This window comes from Trichosurus vulpecula, chromosome 2, assembly GCF_011100635.1.
Source record: "Trichosurus vulpecula isolate mTriVul1 chromosome 2, mTriVul1.pri, whole genome shotgun sequence".
Lineage (NCBI taxonomy): Eukaryota > Metazoa > Chordata > Mammalia > Diprotodontia > Phalangeridae > Trichosurus > Trichosurus vulpecula.
The window spans coordinates 312,298,455-312,309,199 of NC_050574.1; the positions used below are offsets into that span (position 1 = coordinate 312,298,455).

At 39.6% G+C, this 10,745-nt stretch overlaps 1 protein-coding gene across 4 annotated transcripts in view; it reads right to left on the reverse strand.

Moving 5' to 3' along the window:
* Nucleotides 1-9,525, reverse strand: part of WDR33 (WD repeat domain 33) — a 121,014-nt gene extending 111,489 nt beyond the window's left edge. For 2 of the 4 annotated variants that reach the window (XM_036744278.1, XM_036744280.1), the window contains exon 1: nt 9,304-9,525. The gene's annotated coding sequence lies outside the window, so the exon portion shown is untranslated. Of the gene's footprint in view, nt 1-3,919; nt 4,003-8,850; nt 8,928-9,303 lie in introns of those variants that run through there. The other 2 variants (XM_036744279.1, XM_036744281.1) reach the window with 2 other exon arrangements.
* Nucleotides 9,526-10,745: the final 1,220 nt, after the last annotated feature.

The following is a 10,745-nucleotide window of genomic DNA, read 5'->3' on the forward strand; positions in this document are numbered from 1 at the left end:
AGTAAGGGGAAGTGGGGAATACAGGAGTGAGCCCACCTCTATTCTCTTAGGCTGACATAGATTGATGCACCATCAGCTCAGTACCTCCCTTCAGAAAAGGGATTGGTCCACTCCCTTCTGTGTCACAATCTCCCCTATATGCCCCCAACACGCAACTAACTCCTTGGCATGTTCCCCCCTCCTCAACTTACGTCCCATGTTAAAAAACGGTGGAAAACTCCTCCCTGTGGGTGTGTAAGGTAATATTCAATTAGCCAATTAAGCATGCATGGTGGCCATTTGACCCAATTTTCTCTTCAACCCTGACCGTTATCTGGACCGTTTAGACCAGTTCCCCTACATCCTGGGTCTGAGGCATCTACCAAAACCACAAAGTTGATTTGGACTGGTTGAGGACTCTCATCCTGGTTAATTTTTACTCCTTTGTTCAAGCTGAAACTTAATTAACTATTCTGTGGAAACCTAATTTTCCCTAACTTTACTCAATTAACTCTTCTGTGGAAACCTAACTTTTACCTATCTCTTACAGAAAGTGACTAGAATAGAAAAAGAATTGCTAATTTCAATGAGATGTATAGGTTACCCCCTGTGGTTCTGACTGGCTCTCTTAATTAAAGAATCATGCCACAACAAAAGGAATAATTTAACCTGCTTCAAAAAACAGTAATCCAATAAAAGACCAACCCAAGTTCCACCTAAAACACTGTTACAGTGGATGCTCTCACTATATTGAATCAGAGGGCATTAGGTTTCAGGGCAAAGTATCTTTAAAGAATCTTTTAAATAAGATTTCCCCTTAGTGTCTAATTTCTTCACCTTACTTGAAATTAAATGCTGTCATTATAGAAATGCAAAAAAGGTGCCAATGATATTAGAGACTGTTTAACACCTTGAAATTTAAATGTACCCAATCAAAAAGAACAAATTTACAAGGAAACATTTAAAGCCTCCTAATTTTTGGGTATTAAAATCAGATAAACTCCCTTAAGGCCCAGAGAAAACTGATTTGTCCAAACTAATGGGTGGCAGAGTAAAGGCTATATATGACCTAATCTCCAGAATACTAGTCCAATGATCTTCGTACTTTACTATACTATTTTAATACAGTAATTGAGATTTCATTTGTATTCACTGCACTTAAGTATCAAAATTCATCACTTCTCGGGGCAGCTAGGTGGGCAGTGAGTAGAGCACCAGCCCTGGAGTCAGGAGAACCTCAATTCAAATGTGACCACAGACACTTGACATACTTACTAGCTGTGTGACCTTGGGCAAGTCACTTAACCCCAAATGCCCTGCCTTGCCCCCTCAAAAAAAAAGTTATAAAATTCATCTCTCTTAAATGAGTAATTCCAGAGTCCTGTTGACAAAGGGATAGCAAGCAAATAAAAAAGCCATTATTTCAGGTACTTTTTCAAAATAAATTAGCTGAAAGAATTAACTACACAGTCAACATTCAAAAAATTATTTTAGAAGAGAAGCTTTAAGTTTCTACACGTGAAACTTTAAAATACTTTATGAAACCAGTTTTTGCTTATTTTATATATTAAAGCTCTTTATTACTTGCCTATGCTCTCCCACTTTTCCAAAGACTGGAGTGTACAAGTCTTACAGTAAAGACCTGCTATAAAATTATCCTTCCATGTTCTGTCTGAGTGGCTACCTTTTAGTTTTGAAAGGCTTATATTTCAAACAAAGAAGTTTGAATATAATAAACTCATGCCCCTCAACAGTCTCCTACTGAATAGTATAGTATGACAATGGATTTTGGCAGATTTCCAGGTCTGTCTTTTCTCACAATGTCCATCAGGAATGATTTCCAGAGAGGGCTATTACTGGCACTTTATCAGTGCTCCCTACCAAAACCCTAAAAGTGTATGAAAAGTTACTAGCCTGTACAGGTTTAGTGCTTATACTCTACTAACAATAGTCAGCACTAGTGCAAGTTGGCTCTTTTCCCCTGGGCAAGAGAATTTGCATGTTCTAAGCTACAGAATTACTAGGGTAACATTTAACTATAACACTATATACAAGCAACAGCATACTAAAACAAAAAATCTAAGTTTTCGATACCTCTGATTCAGAGCTTTTTACTTTTCTTCATGTACCTCATGCCTTCCACAATAGTAAATTTATGGAAATGGATAAAATCTATAGAATACACGTGAAACAACTTCTTACATAATGAAAGCTTTTGGATTCCTAAACATAAATCTTCCTAACTAGTCGATAAATAGTTCATACTAACATTTATGACCATAACTTACACTCTTCATTCTTCAATGATTAAAAAAAAAAAAAAATCAGTTTTTTTTAATATGTAACCTAAATTTGCTTATTTTTAAAACTATTCACTGTAAAACAATTTTTTTTAACTATGGCCTATTCACTATTTGTTCACAGACCATAACAAGGATTTTAATAACCATTTTTTACCATTTTTTGGTAAAAACTGAATTCTGTACTCATCCATCCACTAGGCAATTTATAAGTATATTCTGGAAATAAAAGGGAAATTTATATACCTATGAAAAATATATAATATATATACACATACATGGGGGGGGGGGAGTGTGTGTGTGTGTGTGTGTGTGTTTGTGTGTGTGTGTGTTGGTACATCTTATACCCATAATGACTTCTGTGGAAAAGTTAAGCTTGGATAAAAACTAAATGCACGATATTCTTTTCTCATATTTCATTGTAACTCATGGATCTATAATTTGGTTAGTAGGGATACTTCCCCAACCTCAGTAACCAGCTGCTGAAGCCTAAAAATTCCTCACTAGCCAACCTTGGTTAATGAGCCTCTCTGAATTTCAAATAACAGACACACAATCTATCACAGGATCTATACTCAAAGCCTTTCCAAGTGGTTAAGGTCTAAACAGAACTTATACTCCACCATCCAGGTCACCTCCACACTAAAACGAGACCTTACGGAGAGAGTACTTCAGTACAATATTCTTTGTGATACTGTTTAAAATTTAGTGACATTTCAATAAGATTTATTGACCACAACTTCAAAGTAAGAACTAATTCCTCATATTAAGCTATCGCATAATCTGAAATTACTACATGATTTCAAACTAAGTATTTAAAAGTCAAAAAAGGGGTCGTTTCTCAGTACAATGAATGAAACCAATACTGAAATTAGGAAAAAAGCAACTTTACCTAAATGTAACTTTACCTAAATATAAAGCATTTTGTATTTATTTATATTATTTATACAATACATATAAATAATATATTTTATTTATATTCATATTATGTATTCATACATTTTATTACATATTGATATTATATATTATATTTATATAATATATAAATATAATATTATGACAAATATATTATATTCATATTCTTCATAAAGAATCATTAAATCAAACCAACTTATTTATTAAGTACCTGCTATAAGCAAAGCACTGTGAAAAGTTCTGGGGCTACCAAAAAACAAACAAAAAAAACTCAGTCCTTGTCCTTAAAGAGCTATTGTATCAGTAACACAGATATACAAAATTTCACATCTAAGAAAGCAATGACAATTGGGGAGGGGCAAAATATTGGGAAAGGCCTTCTATTATGCCTGAGCTGTCTTTTGAAGGAAGGTAGAGATTCTAGAGCTGAAGGTGTTAAGCAAGTACAATAAAGGAGACGTAAGAAACCACATAAGAAACCACTTGTACAGAGGCATACCAGAGGGACACACCTGGCAGAACAGTTTGACTGGGATGGAACATGTGAAGGGAAATACTATGAAATAAGTTTATGATCATAGAGATGAAAGTAATCATACAGCACTAGTCTAAGGCCCTCCCTCACAATTAGAAAGGAGATGAGGAAGAAAAAAAGTGAATTTTTTAAAGTTGCTGTCTAAATAAACAGTATTGAAATTGGTCTAGAAATGAATTTAAGGTCATACCTTTTTAGTAACTTGTGATCAGAAAATATCTTCAAAATTTATCAAGTTTTTGCCTTCTTGCCTTCTCAAGGAGTGGTGACAGGCTAGAGAAAGAATTTGGAACTGAAAATAAATTTTTTTTAAGAAATTATCCAGTTTTACATAAGGATAAATCTATCCTACTCTCAATTTTGAGTCTATGTAAGAAATATGCACATTAGGTGTCAAACACGCTGCCAAACTTAGATTAAAATGTAACTGGGAACTATTTAACAAAATAAATTAAAATACAGTAAATAAAACAGATCATATTACATTTTCTAAACAAAGTCATTATGTAGCCTGCAGGAATCTTTACATAGTTTGGTGGCCCCCATTTCTATTACGGTTTGACACCACTGATGTATCTATAATCATCTTATTTACTATTTCTATTGAACTAGAATTTAATTGTTCTAATTCTTAGATGCTTAGGTTAGAAGTGAGGACAGGAAGTCTAGTGTGAAGTTAAGCCTTTTATCTAGTGCATATGAACTTAAGTAATTTAAGGAGTCTTGAGGTTAGCATAATTTAAAGCAGATATTTTACAGTTCCTAATATAAAATATCCTACCAAGCCACACCCCTGTATTACTCCCATCATACCCTGCCTCCACCCCTACACGGGAACTGCTGAATGAAGCTGGCAAAAAACCATGCTGACTGGGTCTACTACAAATTTGTGTTGTTTTTCAATCCTGTCCAACTCTTCATGACCCCACATGGACCATATCATACCAATGCTGTCCATGGGGTTTCCTTAGCAAAAATACTGGATCGATTTGCCATTCATTTCCTTCTCCAGGGGAGTAAGGTAAACAGAGGTACAGTGACTTGTGCAGGGTCACACAGCTAATAAGTGTCTGAGGCCAGATTTAAACTCGATTCCTTTTGAGTTCAGGACCAGTGCTCTCTATCCACTGAGCCACCTAGCTACCTCAGACAAATTTGTTACTTTTAGGCCCTCACAAGAGCAAAGCAAGTCTTTTACATCTCCCTAATTGATTGACTAACCTATTCATCGGAGTGGATTCTCAAATCTTTTGTCACTCCTCAAACCTTTCCCATGGCTCCCCATTCCCCAACCCCTCTCAGGCAAGAACCTTGACTCATATTTTACTTAAAAAAAAAAAAAAAACTGAGGCCATTCACCATGAGCTCCCTCTTCTCCCCTTCCTCCTCACTCTCACCACTAATATACCTTCTGCCATTTTCTCCTCCTTTACCCGTTTCACACAAAGAGGTAGTGGTCCTTCTCCATGCTAAGGCTAACCTACCTCAACACACACAAATAATCCCATTCCATCCCATTTTTTTCCATCAGATTGCCCCATCTCATCCCTATTCTTTCTTACCTTCAATCTTTCCCTATCTACTGGTTGCTTCCTTACTACCTACAAACATGCCCATGTGTCCCCAATTCTCAAAAAACTCTCAGTTGACCCATTCATCTCTGCTAGCTATCATCCTTTATCTCCTTTTCTGGCCAAACTCCTCCCTTCCAAAAGAAAGATACGTACAATCAACACCTCTACTTCCTTTCCTCTTACTCTATTCTAAACTCAGAGCACTCTGGTTTGACCTCATCACTCAACTGAAATTGCTCTCTCCAAATTTACCAATAATCTCTTAATTGCCAAATCTAATGGTCCTTTCTCAATCTTCACTCTTCATGACTATTCTGCAGTCTTTGACACTGTTGATGACCCTCTTCTCCTGGATACTTTCTTCTCTCTAGTTTTCCATGACATTGTTTTCTCCTGGTTTTCCTCCTATCTGTCTGACCATTCCTTCACAGTTGCTTTGACAAATCATACAACACCCTGGTGTTCAGGTCCCTGTGACCTCAAACTTGGATTACCGCAATAAACTGCTCATTGTTCTCCAAGTCTTAAGTCTTTTCCCACTCCAGTCCATTCTCTACTCACCTGCCAAACAGATCTTCCTAAAGCACAAGTTTAACCATGTCACCTCCCTCCTCCATCCCACCCCCAACGTTCAATCAACTCCAGGATCAAAGAGAAAATATAATCTGGATTGTAAAGTCCTCCATAACCTGGCTTCTTCCTACCTTTGCAGCTTTCTACCTCAGCTATTTTGATCAGCTGTCTCCTACACCTGAAACTCATTCCCCCCTCATCTTAGCCTCCTGGTTTTCCCAGCTTCCTTCAAGTCTCAGCTAAAATCCCACTTTGCCAATCCCCCTTAATGCTGCCTTTCCTCTAATAATTATCTTCAGTTTATCTTCTACATAGCTTGTCTGTATAGAGTTATGTTTCCTTCATCATACTGTAAATTAAGACTTTTACCTTTCTTTGTATACTCAATGCTTAGCACAGTGCCTGGTACTTAATAAATACCTATTAACTTGACTTCTAGAAAATCCATACTCAACAAATTAGTGCATTATATCCATCTTTATGCAATCCATCCCATCATCTTGCACTGACCTAAAACATAAGTATATAATGTATTCAATAAAGTGCCTGCTGATGCTACAGTTCTAGTTAGGCTATTGTTGTCCTAAATGTTTGAAATGAAATTTTAAAATACTGAAATAAATTCAAATATTTTGAAGATATCACTAAAAATCAGAAAATAGCAGTATTAGTTGCATTCAGCTTTAACTGCTTCAAAAAGACCTACCCACATAATCTACACAGAAGAGAAATGATAGGAAACATTAAAGTCAGAGATTTAAAATATTATAGACCCTTAAGACTAGTAGCATGATTCCAAACCTAGATCTTCATTAATAAAGAGCTCTAAAACCTTTTTATTGCTACACTAATACTGAAAAATTCCTGGACACAAGTTTTAACAACTAGATGTACACCTGAAAGTTGTTTCTTATAGGATGGGGGGGCCCCCAATTCAAATAGCGATTTTGCTATTTTGGGGGGTTCCCAATAAGGCAATTCCCTCTACCAATGCAAATAAAAAATTCTTTTGGCAACTTATACTCTTAGAAAATTGGCTGGGACGCTGGCACTGCTGCCCAGGCAATACTGAAACTTTGAACTTTAGGTTCAAAATCTTAAACCCAAGGCTAACTGTTTGAGGCTGGCTTTCTCCACTATGCAATTCTTTCTCAAGTCAACTTTTAACTCTACAAAACACTTATCTTAACATTATCCATTCATTACACAGGATAGACTATAATAAACCAAAAAGGTCTTACGGAGGAAATACTCAACCAGCGATTTGAAGGATGGGTAGAACTTGGCCTGACAAAAGAAGGTAGGATATGCTGAGGCAGAAAGAATAAGGTGAATGGGGGAAGCAAATCTGAGGGGAGGGAGGTGGCTATAAAATCAGAAATTAATCCTATAGACAATCCCTAAAACCTACCAAATCAAGTACAAACCTAATATCTCATTTCCCACTACCCTCCAACACAAAAGCTCCACACAGCCTCTCTCCTAGACATGATGCCCAAACCATTTCTCCTACCAGGAATGCATTTTCCTTTCCTCTTCCTTAAAGATTCAAATTCTTTCTACCTTTCAAGACTCTATTTAAGTCACACCTCCTCCATGAAATCTTCCCCAGGAACTATATATAACCCATGATGTCTTTTTGCAAAATACTGCAATTACTATTGCTATCACATAACTCTGATTTTATTACATACTATCTACCAGCCTTTCTTCCACAACCAGAGCTTCGCCACAGAGCTAAGCCAAACTCCTGTCCAGAAGATGAGTTGTGTCGGTGGGAAACAGTAACTTGATTCTTCCTCACATTTTAAACAAAAAAATTAGAAACTTGACCAGGAAGCTTAATGGTGGTCTGAGGCTACTCATTGAAATGAAAAATAATAAAAATTTGCCATTCCAAGTAACAGAATTAAAATCTGCTAAGATCTCAGTGTTAGAAGGGGTGATATTCTTTTCCAGTCCTCCTTAATCTTAGTGCTTTCCCTCTCAGACTACCCCCAAGGGAGTCCCTGCCCTACCTAATAAAACTACTTAAAAGAGGGTAGATAAAATTCCTATAAGCTCAGGATGTTCATGAAAAATACTGCATATTTCTATTTCCATCAATATCTTAACATTTATCAATGCAATTTTGGTGCTAACTAAAGACTTCTCTACTGACCACCCAATCTCTAGTCTACCCTTTCCTTTATTTCACATTCAAATTTTGAGAATTGTTTGTTATGGTTATCTTATGATATGGCAAGTAGGAAATACATACGGCTTTATATTTTGTTTTGTTTAATTCTATTTGTTACAAGGGAGTTCTAATATGGAAGGAGTATTTGACGGTGATGGTTTTAAAAACCGAATCAACAGATTATAAAATCGACCTAGAATAGTAAGGGAAATCGAGGGTTCCCTTCTAAATGCATTATTTATAACGAGGATCGTAACAGGGGGAAAGGAGGGAAGGGAACAAGCATTTACATAGGGCCTATCACGGCCAAACTCGGTGCTAAGTACTTTTACAAATAACCTCGTTAGATCTCAAATTGATTTAATAGTAAAACATTCTTTGTAAAGACTCTGGCTCCAACGGTTAACTAGTATTGGCAGAAATAACGACCAAGTAAGCTCTTCTTCTCAAGGTTTTAACCCAGTAACACATGCTTTCCTGGATCCAGCTCCACAGTTGTCCTCCCTCCCCCCAGTGAAGCAGCACTACCCTTGGGAGATAAAGCTTACAAATACAAAGCCCAAGTAGGCTAACATTTAGTATTTCCAAAACGTTGGGCTGATGACCGTAGATATTAAGTTTACCGATACATGGTCTGTGGTTTAGAATTGGGACCAGAGGCAGGGAAAAAAAGGACAAACATTATTTTTAAAAAAGCAACACTCTCGACTAAAAATGGACTTCATTGCGGAGCAAACAAGGGTCCGCAGCCCCCTCCCCGACCCCCCCCCCACCCGGGACCTGATAATTACACACGTTGCTTTCCGGTCCCGGACCCCAGCAGCAGGAGACTCCTGACGCTTCGCACAACGTCCACGAGGCTCCCTTGCACGCCCCAAGCCCGCGGCGGACGCCCCCGGCCCCGCATCGCTGCGGAAGCGCTTGTCTGCACCAAACTTCGCTGTTTTCGGGGGGCCTGCCCAGCCCCCGCCTGCAGTCCTCGGCCAAGGCCAACTCACGCCGGGCCCTCCACGCCCCCGACCTCCTCCTGCTGCAGGGGCCGCGTCCACTACGGCGGCGGTTTTCGCAGCCTCCCAACACCCTTGTCCTTTCCCCGGGCCCCGCTCTCGGCCCCGGTCCCCAAAGAAGCCTGCGGTGGCGGCGGCTCTTCCCAGCCCCGAAGCACGCAACGGCCGGGCCTGAAAATGGCGGAGAAGGAGCCGCCACCGCCTCACGCCGCCCCGCGTCCCTTGCCGGCGCCGCACTCACCGTCCAGTCTCTGGGCTGGGCTCCCCTCCGCCCAAGTTAAGGGTGGAGTCTTCGGCCTTGGCTCCTTCTTAGAGGTCTCCGCCGTCTGGCGCGTTCCCGCCACCTCCACTCCTTCTCTCCCCACCGCTGGAGTTACCGCCTCACCGGCCCAAGCTGGCCGCCATCTTCCCCTCCGAGCCACCAAGCGCACGCCTTTGCGTCATCACGCACCTGGTGCGCCTCGGGGTCAGAGGGTGCGGGGGCGGAATTCAGCTGGCCAGAGGCGCAGCTTGATCAGAGGCTTGATCAGAGCATGCGCACAGGTGAGGCAGTGTCTGCTCTCTGAAATGTGCGGAGGTGTTTCTTACTCCTCTTTGTTACAGCTTGGCAAGGAGTGGTGCGTACTTTTTTTAAAAACCCGGAAATGCTAATCTCCCTAATTTACTAACACAGGACGAGCTTATTCGCTTTATTCTAAAGTATTATCTGCTATCAAAAAGAGTTAAATGGTTTCTTTAAGTACATCTAAAATCATTAACCAAAATTCAGCTTGCATACAACTTCTCTGGATTATATAATATTTTAATCTCGAGTTCTCATATGGTGTCAGGATCAGGACCATATGCGTACCTGGGTGTCAGTGCCTGTTTTCACAGAACTGCGAAAAGCCTCTAAGATTTGCCAGTGTTAGCTATGAAAGGAAGCTGGCCAAGACTTGAGTAACCTGTTCAGGCTTTAGTTTTTTCATGTGTAAAATATTGATAATATTAACATCCGCCCCAAAGCATAGGGTTTGCACCGGAAGAGTTCTTGGGGGGCTGCTTGGCCCTCTCCAATGTCTGACTGTTTGCCAGGGCAAAGAAATGCTTAATGACGTGCTGTTTTCTGTAAGTGAAAGGAGATGGTTTTTGAACCACCAGGATAGTCAGAGCAATTTTAAATGTGGCTCCAGCCATGAGTAGGGGCTTCACTTGAACCATTCGCACTTTCTTGCCAGATCCTCCTTGTGACCAGTAACAGGGTATATAGAAGTAGGCTGTAATTATGAAACGCAGAAAAGCTGATAGACCTAGAGAGAAAAAACAGATGTGGTCATGGGCCCTTTGTTATGGTTATGCCCTAACCAAATGAGATAACCAGCTTCATAAATGTTAGTGACTTACCACTTACAGGGCCTTAGGCCTTTTGTCCTTAGGCACCAATTTTTCCTATTTTGATAAAGAGGAGACTCAAAGGTTGTCAGGGTGTTGGTTGAGGTCGTCAAGGAGAGACGATTTACAATAAGCTGGACTAAAATTCTTCTGATACCCAGAGCATTGTGAAGGTCAAAGGCTACCTGCCATTCCTTCCCTCTGGTTTTCTTCTGATACTACAAAATGCATGCTTACCACCTGACACATGGGCTACAAATGCCTGCATACCCTCTAAGACAGGGGTTCTTAATCTGAGGAGAGAATTCAGGG